General features: G+C 43.0%; 1 protein-coding gene across 1 annotated transcript in view; it reads right to left on the bottom strand.

The window, feature by feature from the left end:
- LOC126187897 (nephrin-like) overlaps positions 1 to 25,368 on the bottom strand; it is an 878,271-nt gene that overhangs the window by 179,496 nt on the left and 673,407 nt on the right. The gene's annotated exons all lie outside the window — the stretch shown is intronic.

Below are 25,368 nucleotides of genomic sequence, written 5' to 3'. Positions count from 1 at the left end.
ATGAAAATGTCTCAAATTTAAAGAGAACTTGGTAGTACAAACAAATTTATCGGAAAGATATTGTATCTAATCTGGTCTGAATGCATGCGCTTATTCGGTTTGTAAGTGTGTCATAAAGCTTCTGTGTCCTCTCCTGAAGCAACCTGGCACACAAATATTATAACTGGTCCCAGAAACCCTGGAAACGAACACTGGAACGGAGTTGACACCCGAGGTAGTGCAAGACCTGGGACATATCTCGGGATCTTTCTGGTCACATGGTTACCTAAACATCATGCAGACAGTTAATGGAGACATGTGGCGTGTGTGGACGAGCACATTGTCCAGCTGGAAAATGGTGCCTCGATACTGCCGCATGACGAGTAACACATGAGAATGCAGGATGTCCGGGACGTACCACTCTGCAGTCTGCTTTCCCTCAATGACTACCTGGCATGACAGGAAGTCTTAACCTGTAGCTCCCTACATACTGACGCCAGATGTAACACCACTAAGCCACTACAAACAACTTAAATATTGGGCCCTCTGTCAGGTTGCTACCTCGCTCATTCAGGATGCTGGTGAACCAATGTACACAATGCGACAATGTGACTTCTCAGTCACGGAACCACTCAAAATGCTGCCTTTTTTGTGGTGGTAACGGCAGTCTATTCCTGGAAAATTATTTCCCTAGTCCAGTGATTCGGCGTGTCACAGAATGTCACACGGAATCTCGCATTGCAGGTGGATATATAAAGGGGTGCACTGTCACCTCCTGTGGTAACGTTGAGGAATTGTGTGCCTGCCCTCACTTTCCCATACAGTTCAACATGGGCCACTGTTACGTTCGAATGCCCAAAAATCCTAATATTGCACAATTCGATCAGCAGCCCAAATGAAGACCCAAAATGAAGCCCCTTTCAAACTGTGTCAAGTTCTGATAATGCTGTGTCACAAGCTTATGCAGCATTTTCGGATCTTTCACAGTGATCACTCAACTTACTGAAACACTTCGCACTCCTTACATACCTTACCTGGCCTGGTAAATTCTATTACACTAAGTAAGAACAGCACTAATGCACTATTGCAGCCGTATTGGGCTGGTTGCAGATGACGCTGTCGGTTATCGACTAAAAATGTCATGAGAAGATCAAAACAAATTGCAAAACGATTTAGAAAAGATATCTGACTGGTGAGAAAATTGGCAGTCGCCGCTAAATAACGAAAAGTGTGAGGTCATCCACATGGGTGCTAAAAGGAATTCGTTAAACTTCGGTTACACGATAAATCAGGCTAATCTAAAAGCCGTAAATTCAACTAAATACCTAGGTATTACAATTACGAACAACTTAAACTGGAAGGAACACATTGAAAATGTTGTGGGGAAGGCTAACCAAAGACTGCGTTTTATTGGCAGGACACTTGGAAAGTGTAACAGACCTACTAAGCAGATTGCCTACACAACGCTTGTGCGTCCTCTTTTTAGAACACTGCTGCGCGGTGTGGGATCCTTACCAGATAGGACTGCGGAGTACATCGAAAAAGTTCAAAGAAGGGCAGCATGTTTTGGTTATCGCGAAATATGGGAGTCTCACAGAAATGAGACAGGGTTTGGGCTGGACATCATTAAAAAAAAAAAGGAGTGTTTCGTTGCGACGGAATCTTTTCACGAAATTTCAATCACCAACTTTCTCATTCGAATGCGAAAACATTTTGTTGAGAGCGACCTACTTAGGGAGAAACGATCATCACAATAAAATAAGGTTCAAATGGCTCTGAGCACTATGGGACTTAACATCTGTGGTCATCAGTCCCCTAGAACTTAGAACTACTTAAACATAACTAACCTAAGGACATTACACACATCCATGCCCGAGGCAGGATTCGAACCTGCGACCGTAGCAGTCGCGCAGTTCCGGACTAAAATAAGGGATATCACAGCTCGTACGGAAAGATATAGGTTTTTGTTCTTTCCACGCGCTATACGAGATTTGAATAATAGAGAATTGTGAAGGTGGTTCGATGAACCCTCTGACAGGCACTTAAATGTGATTTGCAGAGTATCCATGTAGATGTATATGTGCCTGTCACAGAGAATTGTAACTGTATCATTTACATAACCGCCAGTGGCGTATATTTGTACGATGTTACTCGGACATCCGACTATCGTCTGGGTGACTCGCTTGTCTACAAGGCAGTGTAAATTAATTCACTTATAAGTATTGAACCTTACATATATTTGTAATATATTAACGCCATTCGTACATGTTTACTTTCGGATAATTTTCATATAAATGCTTTCATATTTTATGAGCTTTACTTCACTATATAGTGAACCGCAGTGCTGCTTAATGAGCGAGGTGGCGCAGTCTGACACAATGCCCTCACATTCCTAAGGACGACGGTTCAGATTCTCATCCGGCCATACATTTTTAGGTTTTCTGTGATTTTCGTAAACCACTTAAGACAATGCCGTGATGGTTCCCTTAAACGCGAACGACCAGTTACATTCCCCATATTTCCAAATGATAGAGAACATCAATCAGTCATACTTTTCTTTCAGAAAAGGCAAACCTAGATTTCGGCTACTGCCTAGAGTGCACCCACATTCTTGATGGAAGGTAACTTGATTCCCAGTACTTCCGTAATCCGTGCTTCTACTGCGTCACTAATGAGCTAATTCTGTACCGGAAGTTGAGCACTAATTTCCTTCTCCTTCCTTTGTAGTACTGTTTTTCTGTAAATGACCCGTAATATGTGTGTGTCCAATAAGTAACATTATTATCATGACAAATACAGGAAACATATACTTTTTACTGATAGACTTCGTATTCTAAAATGTTCCACTTTTCTTATATATGTTCCAAGTTTCACCTTGGTGTGGTCATGATATGAGGTTCTGCATGTGAAGTATCTAGCCAGATTGGAGTCAGATTTATTCTTCATTCTTTACTGTTTAATGTATTCAGAAGTAACAAAAAGTTTATAAAAATTCGTAATATTATTGAGATGCATTTCTGCTTCCATAGCTGACTGCCATGCGGATGTGCCTGGTTCAATTCCAGGTACTGCCAGGGATTTTTCATTCGTGGGAGGACTGGAATGGGGTCATTCAGCCTGGTGATGCCAGCGGAGGAGCCACTGGACCGAGCAATAGTGGCTGCAGGTCAAGAAAGCAGAAAACGGCCGGAAAAGCGATGTTGTGGACTCCACGTCCTTCCATATCGCACTCTGTAATTGCACTGGCAGAGAACAACATGGCAGTCGTTCGGTACCGTTGGGTATGCAAAGCCCTGTGGACATAGTTTACGTCAGTGTTTTAATTACTTGAAGTGTGTCTTTCCTTCCACGAACTTTGTTGGTTCGTCATGTTTCTCCCTTGACATTATTTTATTGCAACTTTAGCAACGCCTTTTTTGTTATCATTAGAGAAATTTGTTAACATCGAGTATAGATTTAAGTGTCAGGAAGTCATTTCTGAAAGTATTTGTATGGAGTGTAGCCATGTATGGAAGTGAAACATGGACGATAAATCGTTTGGACACGAAGAGAATAGAAGCTTTCGAAATGTGGTGCTACAGAAGAATGCTGAAGATTAGATGGGTAGATCACATAACTAATGAGGAAGTATTGAATAGGATTGGGGAGAAGGGAAGTTTGTGGCACAACTTGACCAGAAGAAGGGATCGGTTGGTAGGACATGTTCTGAGGCATCAAGGGATCACCAATTTAGTATTGGAGGGCAGCGTGGAGGGTAAAAATCGTAGAGGGAGACCAAGAGATGAATACACTAAGCATATTCAGAAGGATGTAGGTTGCAGTAGGTACTGGGAGATGCAGAAGCTTGCACAGGATGGAGTAGCATGGAGAGCTGCATCAAACCAGTCTCAGGACTGAAGACCACAACAACAAGAGGCAGCTACTTAGTTACTTGTGTCTCGCGAAATATTTCTATTTTTTTCCATCCACAAAGTGTCAAACACGGCAAAATACTGATATCATCAGTTCTGCAGCACCCTGCTACTCTAAACGCCTATACAAGCAATTGAGTTGAAAACAATGTGAACGAAAACAAATAAATGATAGTTTGTTCTTGCATTACTGCTTCTATATTTAAGCAAACTTCACCCCTCATTCCAACGAATCGCTTTGGTACAAGTTCGCAAGTTATTTTCATTGTGCTGAAACTTAATGAATTTAAGTTATACTAGAGAAAATCCATATGCGTAAAAGTTAAGTAAACTGAATAGATAATTTACAGAGAAACAAACTTCAACTTACTTCAAAACAGAAACTTCGTATCGCACCGACTATTCGCCTTACGCCACAAACTTTACCCCGAGCCTTCTCTGTTCCTCTCAGTTCTAGACTTATTAATTTAGCTGCTGCATCACGACTAGAGTGTGTAATGTCTTAACGAGTAGTTGCAAATCATGCCTATCCATAAACATTGTTTAGGGACTTAAATGACCAGTTGCTTCTCTAGTGAGATAAATTCCTCGCATAACGTTTGGAAACTGCGAGACTGTCTAGTGTCAACGACCAGTATTATTATTATTAAGGTACACATTTCGCAGCGCATTATTACTTTTGAGGAATGTCTTTTAGAACAATCACAATGTCGGCATATAGGCCCAGAAGCTCTGCGGGATTTTGGGGAAAAATGACACTTCGAATGTTGGAAGTCGTCCAAGAGCAATAAATAGAAAAGGTGTCCCTGTGACTGGGGAGGGCACGTTAACCGCAGAAATGGAGCCACCGAAATACGACGTAGTAAATTAAGCACAGCAGAAATACCAGTGCTGCTCTTTTACTGAGAGGACGTTACTGTCTTTTCTCTTCTAATGACTCGACATTGCGAAATATGTGCAAGCACTCTGTAGTGACATAAACCAATGCAACGTTCGTGAAACGTCGCACTCTACTGCAGACATTATCAATTCAGAGTGTAGCTCTCTTAACAGGTTATAATGGGTTGCTTGAATGCTCGCATTTCCTGTTAGTGTGTTGCAACAGTTATTTACCTCAATTGACAAAACACTTCTTCACAAATTGTTATTAGAGCATGACATCACTCTCTTTGTTTTATTAAATTTTACACTGCCGGAGAAAGACTGCAACACCCTCAAGGACAAAGTCATTTTATTCAGAAGTGACAGGTAGTTGAAAATTGCAGGAGTATATGATAACAAGTTCAAAGCAAATGAAACACAAATTTCATAGGAACGCGTGTCAAATCAGTCGCATCAATACATCGCGTCAATACACAGTGTATCCCTCTTCCCTCTGGCGGCAGCGCAGGCATGCAATCATGCATGCAGACGATGATATAGATACCAAATGTCATTCTGCGACAGACTTCCCAAGCATCTTCTATCTTCTGTTACGATTCTGCAATGGTTCTTGCAGGCTCGTCTCAGTTGTGCGACTGGATTCGTGATTTCCTGACAGGAAGGTCGCAGTTCGTAGTAATAGACGGCAAATCATCGAGTAAAACTGAAGTGATATCAGGTGTTCCCCAGGGAAGCGTCCTGGGACTTCTGATCTATGTAAATGACCTGGGTGACAATCTGAGCAGTGCTCTTAGGTTGTTCGCAGATGATGCTGTAATTTACCGTCTAGTAAGGTCATCCGAAGACCAGTATCAGTTGCAAAGCGATTTAGAAAAGATTGCTGTATGGTGTGGCAGGTGGCAGTTGACGCTAAATAACGAAAAGTGTGAGGTGATCCACATGAGTTCCAAAAGACATCCGTTGGAATTCGATTACTTGATAAATAGTACAATTTTCAAGGCTGTCAATTCAACTAAGTACCTGGGTGTTAAAATTACGAACAACTTCAGTTGGAAAGACCACATAGATAATATTGTGGGGAAGGCGAGCCAAAGGTTGCGTTTCATTGGCAGGACACTTAGAAGATGCAACAAGTCCACTAAAGAGACAGCTTACACTACACTCGTTCGTCCTCTGTTAGAATATTGCTGCGCGGTGTGGGATCCTTACCAGGTGGGATTGGCGGAGAACATCGAAAGGGTGCAAAAAAGGGCAGCTCGTTTTGTATTATCACGTAATAGGGGAGAGAGTGTGGCCGATATGATACGCGAGTTCGGATGGAAGTCATTAAAGCAAAGACTTTCTCGTCGCGGCGAGATCTATTTACGAAATTTCAGTCACCAACTTTCTCTTCCGAATGCGAAAATATTTTGTTGAGCCCAACCTACATAGGTAGGAATGATCCTCAAAATAAAATAAGGGAAATCAGAACTCGAACAGAAGGTTTAGGTGTTCGTTTTTCCCGCGCGCTGTTCGGGAGTGGAATGGTAGAGATAGTATGATTGTGGTTCGATGAACCCTCTGCAAAGCACTTAAATGTGAATTGCAGAGTAATCATGTAGATGTAGATATAGATGTAGAAGAATGTTCCCGCTTCATCACATACTATACGTGCTGAGTTGGTGAAAGTTTCGGTGATCTTGCTCCCAGAGCAACAGCCGTGCACCACGACGACCACGTTGCGTCGCTACAGCCTTATCTGAACCCGCACACCGTCCTGCTGCAAAATCACATAACCTTCGTGTCGAAGAAACGGCATCAGCACGAGGATAATAGTCTGTACAATGTAGAGGACACTAGTTACTTTATCATGCAGACATGTGAGTCTCTCCGCGGTGTGTTGTATTTTCTGCCTGTCGGGGGAAAGACATCCATCTCTGCCAGCTTTAGGAGCAAACAAAGTAATCACCCGTAGACTGTCCTCAATGGGATGGGGCTGTATGTCACGTTATAATGCACTCTGGAATTTTCAGCTCACCAAGTCCACGGCATATACGTGTACGTCCATCACTCGCATACAGACAGAAACTCCTCTCATCAATGAAGGCAACAGAGCGCCACTCCATTCTTCAGTCAATTCTTTCACGATACTAGCGTAGCCACGCTTGGCGGTGTCGTGGTGTCAATGGTAGCCTGGTCCTGTTGGAAGCAGATGGATCCGAATCGTCACTGATCACGTAGAAAATGCCACATGCGGCCGGATTTCGTACCTGGATAATGTTCTGCGGGCCACCGCTGCTCGCAAAACGCGTTGACATTGACCAAGCGACATTCAGTGCCTGGTCTATAGGGGTGGAATGTTTCACAGAACACTGACAGAGGAGGAACCTAGGACCGATTCATTGCACCCAGTACGTGCAGTAATTGTTCGATACGTCCATTCAGTATTCCATAGGTCCACAGTGTGACCGCGTTCAAATTAATGAAGCTGTTCGACGGAAGTGTGTACTCGTCGGTGGGGTGTTGTTGTGCAGCAGAATGAATGTTGCAAACGATATTTAGCTCTAAATTGGGCCCAGTTACTGCCTGCAGCGTTAAACTGGAAATTTGTGTAAGATCTTAAGGGACGAAACTGCTGAGGTCATCGGTCCGTAACCTTACACACTACTTAATGTAACTTACGCTCAGGACAACACACACACCCATGCCCGAGAGAGGACTCCAACCACTGACTGGAGAAGCCGCGGGAACCGTGACAAGACGCCTGAGACTGAACGGCTGTACTGCACGGCCGCAGTGTTAAAGCAGACGGTATGCAGACAGTCCACCTAACACCATCTGATCGCTGATGACCGTGGCAAATTGATCAGACCCTCTGTAGACAATATTATACACCGATGCCACAAAACGTAGTCTTTGAGGGTGTTGCATTTTGTTGACAATGTACAATCAGAAGTCAGAGTTGAGTGATAAGACACCCACATTCAGCACTCTGAAATTTGAGTAATATATTGAAGACAGTTATTTTGACGCTTGATAAATAAGAAGAGAAAAACAGCCACTACCATCCAAGTGCAAGTGTAACATTTCATCCATAACAAGCCCAATCAATATTATGAGAAAAAAATGATATAAATTCACTGAGCCTTAGCAGATACGATATATTATACTATTCATGTTCCATTTATCCCATGGAGAGGGATGTCTGGGATGTGAAAAGAGGATAAGGATGTAAATATTATATAATTACAATAGAACAAAATGACTAAACAATATAATCTATTACTATACTATAGTCATAATATGAAATACAAACAAACCTGAAATGCTAATTTGAAGAAAATTTGTAGGGTGTTCTATTTCGCTGCCAGGTGCTGAGGGCTACGGCGGATGTTTCAGCCAAAACTAGTGCGCGTGCTTTTTCCTGGCCACGCACAGAGAGCTTCAGAAGTATTTGACTCGCCTGAGAAGGACTGTCCTGCGTAAAGCATGGCAGTCGGCGACAAGGATGAAGATGAATCACGGATAACCTTACAGATTATGAATGAAGTGCACGCCTTTGTATTACATAAAAGCGGGTTTTTTCTGTGTGGCAGTTTGCGTGAGCCTTTCCCAGACGAGACACAGGGATAGTTTGTGAAGTGTTGCGCTTGCCCGAGAAGGGTGCTCTGCATAAGATAGGACAGACAGCTAGTGTGATGCCATAAAGTCGTGGACAACTTCAGACACAGGGACAAAGTGTAGGAGTGACAAACAAGATTGTTGTGTGATTGCTTTCGTGAATACTTTATTACGCAAACAGTTCACCAATTCACTGGAGACATTGCAGCTAGTGTTACAACATGGGACACAAGAGAACAAGATGGGAGTACCCAAGTCACACGTCAGGTGCCTCATAAGGGGAAGTATTGTCCGGCATGATGACTGGGAGGCACGGTCACGACAAGTCAGTCGACTACTGAGTGGAACTGCAAATTCGGGCAGCCAGTGACGTAGCCAGTGGGACGGAAAGTCCAGACAGTGTGGGAGCAATGTGCCAGGCGTGCTTTCTGGCAAGAAATCCGAGATATTCAGCGAGCAATGAATCGGACACTCAGGCAGTCACCGAGAGAGTCAAGAAGAAGTGGTGAGACATTGAGTTTACCTTGGGGATGCATGTCAACCCATTGCCGACTTGAACACTGTCGCAGCAGGGAGATTTCTTGCCAGGAGATCCTCTTCAGTCTGGACAAACGCGTCGTACACAAGACTTTTCACATGGACCCCCAAGAAGGTATCATGTTGGGTGACATCAGATGAACGTGCTGGATACGCAACAAGACCTCCTCTGCCTATCCATTCTCCGGGGAACGCCTGATCCAGGTGTTCACTAACTCTCAGTCCCATGCGAGCTGGGGCTCTATCGTGCTGGAACAACACCCGTTGACGAATAAGAAATGGGATACGAAAAAATGGTTCAAATGGCTCTGAGCACTATGGGACTTAACATCTATGGTCATCAGTCCCCTAGAACTTAGAACTACTTAAACCTAACTAACCTAAGGACAGCACACAACACCCAGCCATCACGAGGCAGAGAAAATCCCTGACCCCGCCGGGAATCGAACCCGGGAACCCGGGCGTGGGAAGCGAGAACGCTACCGCACGACCACGAGATGCGGGCAAAATGGGATACGTTCCAGGAACCTGTGTAGTACTGTTTATGATAAACAGCGTCTGCATAGGTGCAGTTAAGCAGGGAGGAGAAAGAAACAGGCCTACTATGTAATAACTGAACATGCCTGTCCATATATTGAGTGAAAATCTGGGTTGACCTCCATTCATGACTATAGAATGGGGATTCTCACCGGCTCGAACATGGTGGCTATTGGTACCATACAGAGTTCTGTCACTGATGAAACAGGCTTCATCCATGGAAAGCGCATAGGTAGGAAAGAGAGGATCGACTGTAAGGCGCTGGAAGAACCATTCCCTGAACACGACAAGAGGTTCAAAATCAGCAGGGATCAAAGCAAGCACCTTCTGTGAATGATAGGGTGTAGCTTCATTCCTTGTAATACTCGTCACACAATACTCTCCAACACATTCATTTCACGTGCAATTGTTCGAGTGCTGATTGCAGGTGTTTCATCCACTGGAACAGTCACAGCATCTTGTAAGTTCGGGAGTCCGTGACCTTCATCGTCCTCCCCGGTCGTTGTACAGTGCTATTAATTGTCCTGTTTGGCTTAATCACTTGGATAGTCTTGGAAACAGTGTGTGCCGGATGTCTTCAGCGAGGGTATTTTATCCTATACAGCCTTCCTGCTTCTCTGCTGCTTCCATTTTCTAGCCCGCAGACAAAAATCATATCTTCATGGTGGGTCACAGGGTACAAATTCAGTTGGATAGGTCTGATCGACGTTAGTACTTCAACATGTAAACAAAGGCTTCATTCTACTACAGTAAACACATTGCACACCAGGACTGCTCATGTCAGTACATAATACGCCATCTGCATTCGATTAGTTGAGCTACTATCCCAACTGCCTAGCAACATTGCACCGGTACATGTACTACACAGCCAGAGGTATCAAAACGTTTTTGGGTTACATCTTTTCACTCGGTCGTTTCCGGAGCAGGATCTGTTACCTAAAATTGATACATTTACCCTTCTCAGTCAGCCCTGAAAGTTTGTAACATCATCACGAAGTCTTTCTGTACAACGGAGATTGTCTAACTAGGCCACGATGAGTCGCTAGGGACTTTTACTCACGCTGAATCTTCTAGTGTTTTGTCAGCCATCAGCAAACGAGGTATCTGCTGTAGTACGGAACGTCTCAACACCTGTATTCCTGAGAAAGGATACTCTTTGGGCATCGGAAAAACTAATGTATTTGTTAGGTTCGCCAGAGGAGACCATAAGGACTTCCAGTGTACGGAAACGCGGGTGCAACATTGGTGAATAGAAATTTATCCTTGTGTCGGTAAGGTAATACTGAAGGAACCCGCTTCTCATGAGCTGCACTGTGGGCGTAGTTAACGTAGTCTCCATATTTTCATCGTCATTTGCGAACGTCGTTTTGATTATTCCTAGTAAATTCTTTATTCCTTAATACTGGAGGCACTTTATCAGCGTGCTTAACATCTGATCGGTACATGACAAATGTTCTGGCAAACATGGAAATTCTGGCTTCCAGTATTCGTTCTTCACATTTTCGGATACCTTACCTACTCTCAGTGCGTTTATAAATACCTTTTGTAACTATAATCATTATAAGATTTCCCAAGACTTCCATTTTAGTAACACATGGTCATGCATTATCAGCCTTCAATTTCAGTCCATGTACATACTTACTTTCTGACTGGAACGCCGATTATGTTAATGTTCATCACAGTACAGATTAATTTTAAATTGTGGTTACCTACTACGCACATCCATTTCATCATCCTGTAATCCATGCTGGCACGTACCTAGTATATCAATGTTCTTTTCTTCAGCATAAGAGAATTTGTTGCATATGTTGCTGAATGAATATGCAAGATACGGAACTGTTGCAGAGAGAGATTTCGCAGTGCAAATTAACTGCAGATTCACTTCAAGGATATTATTTCAGAACTATAAGAAGAATAGGTAAGCCATGTTAAGTTATTGTTCTTATGCAATATGGAACACACTATCTGTTATTATACCACTTTCAGCTCTTCTTTCTGCAGGTTTTCCACATTTGAAGATTATTTTAAACGAATCTAATATTTGTATTCCTACTTTTATGTAAGGTTACTTGAAGTTTCATTGGAATGAATGAAACATTTTTACTCTACAAACTGATTTTATCTACGTTGGAATACGTACGCTATATTGTTTGCAGAAATGTCTAGTGCAAAATTATGAATTACTCTATATAAATTATTCAATGACAATAACAGTATAGATGACTGCCGTGGCGCGCACAGCCACACAAATGCAATGGTCAGCTACCGCGGCAGAATTAAGCGGCGCCTGCAAATTAGTGCCGGCGCGTTCCGCCAGCCAGCGCTAGAGGCGATCGCGCCTAACATTCAATCAACCGCGAACTTCACACGCGCACGAGCCTTTTTTCCGGCGCGGATGGTCACACTATGATATCACCATCCACCAGTCAGAGATCGCCAACGGCCGCCAATCATCACTCCGGAATCAGCGGAGGACGGCTGGCGCCGCCGGGTTAAATAGCCGGAAGAAAGGGAAACAGGCGTCTTCCGACCCGCCGCGGACTGCCTCCCGGAAGATACTTCGACGCAGCCGGATCTTCCAAGCGCCACGTCTTCGCTACGCGGGCCATCTACCGCGGACTCTGCGCCGGTCTACTTCCTCGGCATCCGCCGGAAAGCGTCGACAGAAAACCCGACAAAGGAACATAAATTCAGTTCAGTTGTTAATATTTCAGTTCAAAATGGTGGCATATTCTTTGGCTTGTTATAAAATTTTGGTAGGAGATTAGGCCTTTTGTTTCGGAAGAAAGTTTATCTTTTTGTAAAATTAAGCGGTGGCCTCGCTCCACCTAAAAAAAATTTTTGTTCGCACATAAGTTTTAATCTGTGGATATAACAATCACGTCTTTTATTTAAATGTGGTAAATAAACAGTTAATCGAAAATTATGATTTAATTGTTTGTTTACATGACCGTATTCGTGTTCCTTACCAATTAATACGCCTGTACTCAGAATTCAAACAACGGTATAAATAAAGTACTAAAATTTAGACAAATGTGATTCCAATAGTTAAAATACTTTTGACATATAAAAACAATAGCAAATGACCTAACATAAATTAGAAAACGTTTTCGATGTGGAAAGTATACAACATAATGTCACATATTGGTTAATAGGGGTTAAGAATAATTTGTATTTTGTCAGGAATATCACACTGGTTTCTAGACTGGCAACTAAAGGCCCGTCGGTGCCCACAAGAGCTAAATGATATTGATGAATTACATTTTGAGGTGACGAATGTTATAGTTACCGTAGAACTGGAGTGGATGAATTTCATTTAGAGACGATGCATTTTATGGTTACCGTGGAATTGGAGCTCAATCTGTGTATCTACTGCAGCGCGCGACGATACAGAAATGATAGAAAATAAAAATCACTGTCTGAAAAGAACGGCAAATGCTTCGTGAGATATATACAATACCTGTGATTCTACTTTAGAACAGGTTTGGTATTTTATCCATCGTCAACAATTATACTTCTGTTTGTTGAAATAATCAGCAACCAGTTGTAGAAAAGAAATTTTATTCCTTTACCGAAGTCAGGCATCTAGTGCCTATCCTCAGAATGTTATAACTATCTCATTACTTGTGAGCTTCAAAACTAAGATGTGTGCCGCATATTGCTGTGGTGATGGTGCTTCATAGTGCCTGAACAACGAATGTATAAAGAAACTGAAAAACAAGTGCAGACATCATGCCAGAAATGGAGCGAATTACCTGATTATCTCCTGTTCTGGCACGATGTGTGCACTTTTGCGGTTTCCTTGTACCATTGTTGCACAGGCACTCTGAACCACGTGACCAAAGCAATATGCTGCTATATCTTAGTTTTGACCCTCGCAAATAATGCGATAATTATCAATCCTGAAGAAGGGCACTAGATGCCTGCAATACAGCGAGCGCCACTACAGCCAGCTAAATAAAAGATTCAAACTACGGAAGGCAATAACTACTGATAGGGATAGTTAGCAAATGAAAGATTTTAATAGAGAACAAACAATGTATTTACCTTAATAGTCATAATATATATAGCAGTTACTAATATACAGTATAACAAATTTCAAAACTCCGCCATCTCTCTCCCCACATCCACCACTGCTGGCGGCTCACCTCCAACTGCGCAACGCTACGCGCTGTTCACATCCAGCTGCCGCTGCCCAACACTACAATGGCAGACAACAATGCAAACTAGCCACAGACTGCACACAGCACAGCCAGTGATTTTCATATAGAGCGCTACGTAACGTTGCCAATAAGAAAACATAAACAGCCTACTTACATAAAGAAAACATAAACAGCCTAATTACATAAAGAAAACATAAACAGCCTACTTACATAGCCCCCATGCTCCCCACAAAAAATTTTACAAATTGTTTTGGGCAGTGGCCAATAATGATTTGAAAAAATTTTTCATATTTACAATAACCAAGATATCAAATGCACACACTTATTTATACAATGTTGGTCAAAAGCTAAAATTTTCTCACAGTCCATAAAGACAGTCCAGATTGTTCATCACAGTAAAATTTCAGTGTTTTTTTTTTTCAAAGTCTGAGCAGTAAAAGACAATGCACACGGAAGTAGTGGATTTCCATGCAGTCTTGAAGAAGTAGTGTTGTCCTTCCAACTGAAAGACAGTGCGGCGTCTGCTCTGTGATGACCTATCTACCAATCTTCTTCAAAACGTCGAATGACTCTGCTGTGGGTTTGCTCCGTTGTGGCCCATTACCTGTCAGCATGTCAAGAGTCAGCACTGTCTTTCCGTTGGAAGGACAACGCTACTTCTTCAAGACTGCATGGAAATCCACTACTTCCGTGTGCATTGTCTTTTACTGTTCAGACTTTGAGAAAAACACTGCAATTTTACTGTTATGAACAATCTGGACTGTCTTTATGGACTGTGAGAAAATTTTAGCTTTTGACATTTTATCAGTAAGTGTGTGCATTTGATATCTTTGTTATTGTAATTATGATAAAATTTTATCAAACCGTTATTGGCCACTGCCCAAAACAATTTGTAAAATTTTTTGTGGGGAGCATGGGGGCTATGTAAGTAGGCTGTTTATGTTTTCTTATTGGCAACGTTACGTAGCGCTCTGTATGATAATCACTGGCTGTGCTGTGTGCAGTCTGTGGCTAGTTTGCATTGTTGTCTGCCACTGTAGTGTTTGGCAGCGGCAGCTGGATGTGAACAGCGCATAGCGTTGCGCAGTTGGAGGTGAGCCGCCAGCAGTGGTGGATGTGGGGAGAGAGAGTGGATGTGGGGAGAGAGATGGCGGAGTTTTGAAATTTGTCATGAATTGCTATATATTATGACTATTAAGGTAAATACATTGTTTGTTCTCTATTAAAATCTTTCATTTGCTAACTATCCCTATCAGTAGTTATTGGCTTCCGTAGTTTGAATCTTTTATTTAGCTGGCAGTAGTGGCGCTCGCTGTATTGCAGTAGTTCGAGTAATGAAGATTTTTGTGAGGTAAGTGATTTGTGAAAGGTATAGGTTAATGTTAGTCAGGGCCATTCTTTTGTAGGGATTTTTGATAGTCAGATTGCGTTGCGCTAAAAATATTGTGTGTCAGTTTAAGCACAGTCTTGTATAATTGTTGAAAGGGGACGTTTCAGCTTTTATATTGTTGTTTTATCTTTGGAATTGGCAGCATGATCTAAACCTATTAGGTGTGAGGACACTACAAATCTTTGCTGTATGTAAGCCCCATTAGTGATGTACCGCACTACAGGAAAGCGTCACCACTTCTGATACATCTGCCTAATATCCTGTACCGTCCCCGCGAGCACCCATGTGACGCAACACGACGTCGCATTGATCCGACTAATGTCTGAAGTAGTGCTGGAAGGAACTGACACCATGACTCTTGGGAGACTGTACATAAATCCGTAAGAGTACGGGGGTGGAAATCTCAACTGAGCAGCACGTTCCAAGGCATCCCAGATATGCTCAATAATGTCCATATCTATGGAGTTTGGTGGCCAGCGGAAGTGTTTAAACTCATCGAGTGTTCCTGTAGAGCCTCTGTAGCAATTTTCAGCGTATGGAGTGTCGCATTGTCCTGTTGGAAGTGTCCAAGTGCTTCAGAGAGCACAATCGACATGAATGGATGTAGGTGATAATTCAGGATGCTTACGTGCGTGTCACCTGTCAGAGTCGTATCTAGACGTATTAGGGGTCTCATATCACTCCAACTGCACACACCCTACACCATTACAGAGCCTCCACCAGCGTCAACAGCCCCCCGCTGACATGCAGGGTCCATGGATTCATGAAGTTGACTCGTACCCGTAAATGTCCAACCGTTCGATACAATTTGAAACGAGACTAGTCCGACCAGCCAATATGTTTCCAGTCATCAACAGTGCAATGTTGGTGTTGAAGGGCCCAAGCGGGACGTAAAGCTTTGCTCTGTGCAGCCATCAATGGTACACGAGTGGACCTTCAGCTACGAAAGCTCATATCGTTTCGTTGAGCGGTACGCACGCTGACACTCGATGATGGCCCAGCACTGAAATCTGCAGCAATTTGCGGAATTGTTGTACTTACGTTGAATGATTCTCTTCAGTCGTCGTTGCTCCCGTTCCTGTAGCATCTTTTTCCAGAGACAGCGATGTAGGAGACCTGATGTTTATCGAATTCCTGATATTGACGGTACACTCGTGAAATGGTGCTACAGGAAAATCCCCACTTCATCTCTATCTCGGAGATGCTGTGTCCCATCGCTCTTGCGCCGATTATAAACCACGTTCAAACTCACTTAAATCCCGATAACCTGCCGTTGTAGCAGCAGTAACCGATCTAATAACTGCGCCAGGCAGTCTTATACTGGCGCTGCCGAACGCAGCATCGTCTCCTGCCTCGGTATTTGAATACGCATGCTTATACCAGTTTCTTTGGCGCTTCAGTGTATATAAGAGTCTGGTTTTGGCAATATGGTGAGAAACTACTTGTGACACGCTTGCATGTATGACCACTGCTGTAAGTGTAGCATCTTCAGCGCATATTATCCAGTTATTCCCTCTATTTTCCACAGAGTTGTTTGAGCTCTACGGACTGCGCAAGTGCCCCTTCACAGCGGTAGAGAGAACTTCCTCGTGTGTCACTGCACAGGGAGATAAAAATAGCACACCGGCCGTTTGTTCAGCGAAGACAGGAGCCGATACACGTCACTGCAGTGGGAGTACAAAGTAAAGAAACGACTCCGACCTAGGACCTGGCTGAGTAAACTTCCAGAATTATAAATGCCGGGACGGCCGAGGGTGCCGCTTTCGACGGAGGTTTTTCCCCGGTCTGCTGGGAGGCGCGGGCGCCCCGTCGGAGTTGCCAGGCGGATCCGCAGCGGCGCGCCGCGGCGCTGCGGCTGTCCGTCTGCCGGCCGACTCTCTGTGGCGGCAACTTCTTTGTGCGGCACGCGAGGGACCCCGAAGGGCAGTCGCGTGAGGCATCGGCGGCTATTACCGCGGACGCCGACCTCTGAGCTAATCGCTCTCGGGAAATATCGCGGCCGGCATAAGTTCTCCCGTGACGGAGGAAACTTCTTCCACAGACCAAATGCCAGCTTTGGCATACTTCGGATAGACTTGTTGGAAATAAAATAAAAACTTCGACGAGTACGAGTGAAAGGTATGTCTGCGCTTAAAACACAATTATGGTTGAAACAGACAATTTAGTAAAGTGGAAACAAATTCTGTTTAGTAGACAGAGAAATGGACATCCTAGCTGCAAAGAGGCGTTGATGTTCTTCATTGGGGACATGTTGAAAATGTGTACCCCGACCGGGACTCGAACCCGGGATCTGCTGCTTGCATGGCAGAGCCACCGAGCTGCAATCGCACTATTCTCTGTGTCCTCGGTGGCTCAAATGGAGAGAGCATCTGACATGTAAGAGGAGATCCCGGGTTCGAGTCCCGGTCGAGGCACACATTTTCAACATGTCCCCAATGAAGTATATCAACGCCTCTTAGCAGCTAGGGTGTCCATTTAATTCTCATTTCATTCTAGCAAAAGTAGCATCTTCATCAACGGTAACTGTTTTTTCGGGAACAGATACTACCGTCATATATAGAATTGCTGTAGGACTGAACTTCCTCAAATGTACGACTTTAGTGTTAAAAATTATGGAAATAAATAAAAATAAGTCGTTTTTAATACAAGTCTATTCAAATATGCGTACGTTTCAATAGAAGATAGACAGTATTCTTTTTTTTTCATTAACATTTTAAACAACAACATAACAGTTTCGTCAAACTTGACAACGGAGTGTCCCATATTTCTATGAAGTTCATCTGCGTAGCACTAGTAACAATGAATGTTCACTTAAGATTGGATTCCTCACCACTGACGATGACGAAAGGAAAGTGATGTGGGGCACAACAACTGTCTTCCTCTACAGCTGCCCAATAATCGTCTTCTATCGGCACCTTCTAACCTGTAAATGGGACAGCTGCCCATGGGACAGCTTCTCCTAATAACAAGGGAATTGTCCAATCCAACATGGCGAATTCTGTCCTGAAATTTTTAATTTTTTATGCTGGACGAATACGCAAGAAAACACAATATAAACATTTTAAACCCTAAGATACACTGCAATTATTTAAAAAATGCTGAAATTTGACAAATTAGTAGTTCTCTTGGCGGCTGGACAAATGCATACAGCCGTAGCTGTTGGAGACAGCGCAAGTGTAACACGGCAGGCACATATCCTTAGTTGACGGTCATCGGTAGACAGATAACACGGAGTGAGGGAAAGGATCCATCTTGGAACAACAAACATATTAGGAAGTTGCTAAGAAAGCAGAGAATTTTGCACAGTCGTTTTAAACGTAGTCACTGCCCCGCTGACACACAGAAATTATGCGAAATGAAAGCAGCTGTCAGATGGACAATGAGAGACTCTTTTCACGAATTTGAAAGCAATATTGTATCTGCAGATTCTAAAAATAACCCCAAAAAATTTTGGTCGTACGTAAAATCTATGAACGCTACAAATAATTCAATACCTTCTCTTGCTGACAGTACGGGTAATGTAACTGATGATGATAAACAGAAGGCCGAAAATCTGAACCTAGCTTTCAAAAACTCGTTTACGATAGAGGACTGCAGCACCATTCCCCCTTTCAATTATCGAACAAAAGAAAGGATGGCTGACACAGCGTTTAGTGTATCTGGGATTGTAAAGATCCTTAGACGCCAGAAAGGCATCTGGTCCAGACGGTATCCCCGTAAGATTTTATGTTGACTATGCAACAAATTTAGCTCCATTCTTATCCGTAATCTATCACAGATCATTGGAAATGTGGAAAGTTCCACGGGACTGGAAGAAGGTCCAGGTCATAGCAATCTATTAAAAGGGTAGAAAATCAGATGCACATAACTAGCGGCCAATTTCACTGACATTGATTTGTTGTAGAATCATGGAACATATTTTGTGTTAAGACATAATGACCTTTCTACACCCTGAGAAGCTCATCTGCAGGAGCCAGCACGGTTTTAGGAAACAGTGGTGATGCGAGACACAGCTGGCCCTCTTTGTGCATGATATACAACAGGCTCTAGATACCGGCTCCCAGTTTGATACCATATTTCTCGACTTTCTAAAGGCGTTCGACTCAGTTTCGCACTGTCGCTCGCTACAAAAAGTGCGCGCTTACGGTCTATCAAATGACATATGCGGTTGGATAGAAAGTCTTCTAACAGACAGGGAGCAGTATGTCGTCCTGAACGGGCTAACTTCAGGTGTATCCCAAGGCAGCGTAATAGGTCCTCTGCTTTTTACGATTTACATAAACGATCTGGTTGATGGTATTGACAACGGCCTTAGACTTTTTTCCGATGATGCTGTAGTCTATAGGAAAGTAGTATCACACAAAAGTTGTGAACAAATCAATGAGGATTTGCAGAAAATAAATGCGTGGTGTAATGACTGTCAGTTATCTCTCAATATTAGTAAGTGTAATCTACTGCGTATAACAAGAAGAAAATCCCCATTAATGAATAAGTACAAAATAAATGATCAGTCTTTGGAAGCGGTAGCATCCGTCAAGTATCTGGGTGTTACTATTCGAAATGATCTCAAATGGAATGATCAGAGTACACAAGTAACGGGTAAGGTGAACTCTAGACTACGGTAGAATCCTGAAGCGATGCTGCCCTTCAACAAAGGAAATAGCTTACAATACGTTAGTTCGTCCAGTCTTGGAGTACTGTTCGTCTGTATGGGACTCTTACCAGTTGGGTCTGATTGAAGAGATTGAGAAGGTCCAAAGAAGAGCGGCAAGATTCGTGACTGGTACATTTAGCCATGGCGAGAACGTTATAGATCTCATAGAAAGTTTGACGTGGGATACACTTGCAGATAGACGACGCGCTAAACAGAAGGGGCTGCTCACTAAATTCCGAAATCCAATCTTCACCGAGTATGTAGAGCATATATTATTACCACCAACTTTTAAATTGCATAATGATCAGCATTCAAAGATAAGGGAAATAAGAGCTCGTGCTGAGGCGTTCAGACAGTCGTTTTTCCCTCGCACAATCCACGAGTGGAACAGAGGGGGGAATTATGACTTACGCGTGCATTGTGCCCTCCGCCACACACCGCTTGGTGGCTAGCGGAGTATATATGTAGATTTAGATGTAGAAATACGCTATAGTAATACGTAAAGCGAATTTCAGTTTCCGTTGATAGTTTCTCTGGGATAACTGTTCGAAGTTACTACTTGCTCGAATTTATTACTCTTTTAATATCCATAACCCATAACAATTAACCGTTCCTTTTGTTGTATCGCTAAACGTTAACAATGGAGTTAATTTTCTTTGTAATTTTTTCATAGGTAAATAGCATCTGTCTTTTAGCACATTTCAGAGTTTCACAGTAATCTCGAATTCACTCATTGTTTGAAACCTTGTAAAAATGGAGAATAATGGACATGGTACACAATGGAAATCATCTACGTCACGTGATGACCTACATTTGTGTTATTTAGTAGTAATTTCTACGACATGAGTTCGAATGATGTCGCCATTTCGCTAGAAATTGTGGAAACAATAGAGCAAACAGAAATTAACTCGTGCGACCCCATGAACTGTCCTTCGAACGTTGATTATTGAGCTACTTAAAATCTACAATAAAAATAGAATACCTTGCTAGCACAAATAAAACGGTCCAGTAATTGATTACAGTGATTAAAGCAGCCACATATATTTTGGTTAACAATGGAGGGAGAACAAATATATAAATCAGCAGTGTGCAAAGCTTTTTTCTTTTCGTAAATCAAAATATCAGTTGTATACATGGAAGAAAGATTTGTATGAAGTATGTGCCATAATAAAACTAAAAAAAATGTGTTTGAAAAACAATTCAAAAGATTTAGAAGGTTGGCAAGAGTCCAGTGCACCATTACCAAAGGAGACCTGTGAGACCGGGTGCTCTGAATAGAATTTGAGATGGACATTACCGATTTCAAGGCCTCTTTGACAAATTTTACCTGAAATAAATGTGCAGATGAGATGCCATTAATTGAAAATACGAGTGTAGCTAACGTTAAGTCGAAGCTTCTTGTTATCCCAAAAATGTCGCATATAAAGCCAGTCAGCCAGGTTTCGTGCATACTACAAGTCATCATTTCGAGCAAAGACAGACAGTCACTTGTGCAGCTGATGAATGCTGTGACACATTCGTATACAACAGTACTAGTGACAAATATCAGTGGAGTGCTATTGCAGCAACTTTATAAATGTCTTCAGGAACATGAAGGTAAATTAGGATCAAAAATTTTAACAAAAAAAAGGGACTCCTTACTTGCAAAAATCTTGTAACTGACATAGTAAAATTAGAAAAATGGCAAAGAATGATTTTCATTATACACTCCTGGAAATGGAAAAAAGAACACATTCACACCGGTGTGTCAGACCCACCATACTTGCTCCGGACACTGCGAGAGGGCTGTACAAGCAATGATCACACGCACGGCACAGCGGACACACCAGGAACCGCGGTGTTGGCCGTCGAATGGCGCTAGCTGCGCAGCATTTGTGCACCGCCGCCGTCAGTGTCAGCCAGTTTGCCGTGGCATACGGAGCTCCATCGCAGTCTTTAACACTGGTAGCATGCCGCGACAGCGTGGACGTGAACCGTATGTGCAGTTGACGGACTTTGAGCGAGGGCGTATAGTGGGCATGCGGGAGGCCGGGTGGACGTACCGCCGAATTGCTCAACACGTGGGGCGTGAGGTCTCCACAGTACATCGATGTTGTCGCCAGTGGTCGGCGGAAGGTGCACGTGCCCGTCGACCTGGGACCGGACCGCAGCGACGCACGGATGCACGCCAAGACCGTAGGATCCTACGCAGTGCCGTAGGGGACCGCACCGCCACTTCCCAGCAAATTAGGGACACTGTTGCTCCTGGGGTATCGGCGAGGACCATTCGCAACCGTCTCCATGAAGCTGGGCTACGGTCCCGCACACCGTTAGGCCGTCTTCCGCTCACGCCCCAACATCGTGCAGCCCGCCTCCAGTGGTGTCGCGACAGGCGTGAATGGAGGGACGAATGGAGACGTGTCATCTTCAGCGATGAGAGTCGCTTCTGCCTTGGTGCCAATGATGGTCGTATGCGTGTTTGGCGCCGTGCAGGTGAGCGCCACAATCAGGACTGCATACGACCGAGGCACACAGGGCCAACACCCGGCATCATGGTGTGGGGAGCGATCTCCTACACTGGCCGTACACCACTGGTGATCGTCGAGGGGACACTGAATAGTACACGGTACATCCAAACCGTCATCGAACCCATCGTTCTACCATTCCTAGACCGGCAAGGGAACTTGCTGTTCCAACAGGACAATGCACGTCCGCATGTATACCGTGCCACCCAACGTGCTCTAGAAGGTGTAAGTCAACTACCCTGGCCAGCAAGATCTCCGGATCTGTCCCCCATTGAGCATGTTTGGGACTGGATGAAGCGTCGTCTCACGCGGTCTGCACGTCCAGCACGAACGCTGGTCCAACTGGGGCGCCAGGTGGAAATGGCATGGCAAGCCGTTCCACAGGACTACATCCAGCATCTTTACGATCGTCTCCATGGGAGAATAGCAGCCTGCATTGCTGCGAAAGGTGGATATACACTGTACTAGTGCCGACATTGTGCATGCTCTGTTGCCTGTGTCTATGTGCCTGTGGTTCTGTCAGTGTGATCATGTGATGTATCTGACCCCAGGAATGTGTCAATAAAGTTTCCCCTTCCTGGGACAATGAATTCACGGTGTTCTTATTTCAATTTCCAGGAGTGTATATCCGAAACATGTTCGTACCTTTTACCGACATTATTTCATTGCTTTTGTTGGACTTCAGGAGGACGAGGAAAACACGGAAAATGTAATTCGTATTCCACGCGAAACTAATAAAAAAAAAGTTCAACAGATTTGAGTATTTTTCAGATAATTTTCGGGAAATATAATATCCATTACCTCTTTGTCATTTCAGGTTTATCAGCATAAAGGTATTCTTAAACATCAATAATTTCTGTACATTCATTTTCATCACCAAATTTTTCGAATTTGATCAAATATGCCCGGCACGCAGCACAATATGCAAAACAAGGGCCACTAACATTTTTTACTCCATTCCAGCATCGTCTAAATAAAACTAGTGATTACTGTGAAGTGCCTGAATGCATTATTTTTTCTCTTATTATATGTACTTGGTTTAAGCAATGTTGGTTTTCGTAATCCAATAGATACTTCCCATGTTCGTTACTGCTGTGACAAAAAAAGGGCTAAAAAGGATCTGGGTATCCCTGAAAATAACATAAAATGACTGTCCTAAGTTATGTAAAACTGAGAATACCCAAAATTTAGTAAAACGTATGTCATAATATTTTACTCTTTTAAGGTACCAATCATGAGCCGGGCGCTTGCAATGAATTGCGATCTGTGAACAAAGTACCCAGAAAAATTGTAACGCAAAAAATTTTGAGTTAACCTTACATTTTTCGTACGTATTTGTGTCTAACAAAGTTTATAAATCTGTCGAAGTAGGTAAAAAAACTGCGAAAACCTTACTGGCCTATAGAACTCATTGTTTTGACCATAGTACATCCTGCTGCAGCATGGGAAATAAACAAACCAGTGGAAATACGCTGCCGCCGGAGTTAAAAAACGCGAATATGTTAGACTTGAAAAGACTCTGACTTAGTTTCTACAGGGAATCGTATAACTCTCTTGGAAAATGCTTTCCAGAGATTGAATTCTGAAGTACTCTTCAGACTGAGTAAGTAATTAAATCACTGGAGACTAAGGAGTCTCAGGGAGTGATTAGCAGAATATCTAGGTACTGTGCTGCACATGTTAGCCCTGCATTTAGCCATATTTGTAATGTAAGAATGTAGAGGCTTATCTCACTAGGGGTAAGATAGATACTGCCTACAGGAAAATGAAAGAGACCTTTGGAGATAAGAGAACCACTTGTATGAACATCAAGAGCTCAGATGCAAACCCAGTTCTAAGCAAAGAAGGGAAAGCAGAAAGGAGGAAGGAGTATATAGAGCATCTATTCAAGGGCGATGCACTTGAGGACAATATTATGGAAATGGAAGAGGATGTAGATGAAGATGAAATGGGAGATACGATACTGCGTGAAGAGTTTGACAGAGCACTGAAAGACCTGAGTCGAAACAAGGCCCCCGGAGTAGATAACATTCCATTGGAACTACTGAAGGCCTTGGGAGAGCCAGTCCTGACAAAACTCTACCATTTGGTGAGCAAGATGTATGAAACAGGCGAAATACCCTCAGACTTCAAGAAGAATATAATAATTCCATCCCAAAGAAATCAGGTGTTGACAGATTGGAAAATTACCGAACAATCAGTTTAATAAGCCACGATTGCAAAATACTAACACGAATTCTTTACAGACGAATGGAAAAACTAGTAGAAGCCGACCTCGGGAAAGATTAGTTTGGATTCCGTAGAAATACTGGAACACGTGAGGCAATACTGACCTTACGAATTATCTTAGACGAAAGATTAAGGAAAGGCAAACCTACGTTTCTAGCGTTTGTAGACTTAGAGAAAGCTTTTGACAATGCTAACTGGAATACTGTCTTTCAAATTCTAAAGGTGTCAGGGGTAAAATACAGGAAGCGAAAGGCTATTTACAATTTGTACAGAAACCAGATGGCAGTTATAAGAGTCGAGGGGCATGAAAGGGGAGCAGTGGTTGGGAAGGGAGTAAGACAGGGTTGTAGCCTCTCCCCGATGTTATTCAATCAGTATATTGAGCAAGCAGTAAAGGAAACAAAAGAAAAATTCGCAGTAGGTATTAAAATCCATGGAGAAGAAATAAAATCTGTGAGGTTCGCCGATGACATTGTAATTCTGTCAGAGACAGTAAAGGACTTGGAAGAGCAGTTGAGCGGAGTGGACGGTGTCTTGAAGGGAGGATATAAGATGAACATCAACAAAAGCAAAACGAGGATAATGGAATGTAGTCGAATTAAGTCGGGTGATGTTGAGGGTATTAGATTAGGAAATGAGACACTTAAAGTAGTAAAGGAGTTTTGCTATTTGGGGAGAAAAATAACTCATGATGGTCGAAGTAAAGAGGATATAAAATGTAGACTGGCAATGGCAAGGGAAGCGTTTCTGAAGAAGAGAAATTTGTTATCATCGAGTATAGATTTAAGTGTCAGGAAGTCATTTCTGAAAGTATTTGTATGGAGTGTAGCCATGTATGGAAGTGAAACATGGACGGTAAATAGTTTGGACAAGAAGAGAATAGAAGCTTTCGAAATGTGGTGCTACAGAAGAATGCTGAAGATTAGATGGGTAGATCACGTAACTAATGAGGAAGTATTGATTAGGATTGGGGAGAAGAGAA

The sequence above is a fragment of the Schistocerca cancellata genome, chromosome 5 (genome assembly GCF_023864275.1).
Source record: "Schistocerca cancellata isolate TAMUIC-IGC-003103 chromosome 5, iqSchCanc2.1, whole genome shotgun sequence".
Taxonomy (NCBI): domain Eukaryota; kingdom Metazoa; phylum Arthropoda; class Insecta; order Orthoptera; family Acrididae; genus Schistocerca; species Schistocerca cancellata.
This window is presented reverse-complemented; position numbering and strand designations above follow the sequence as displayed.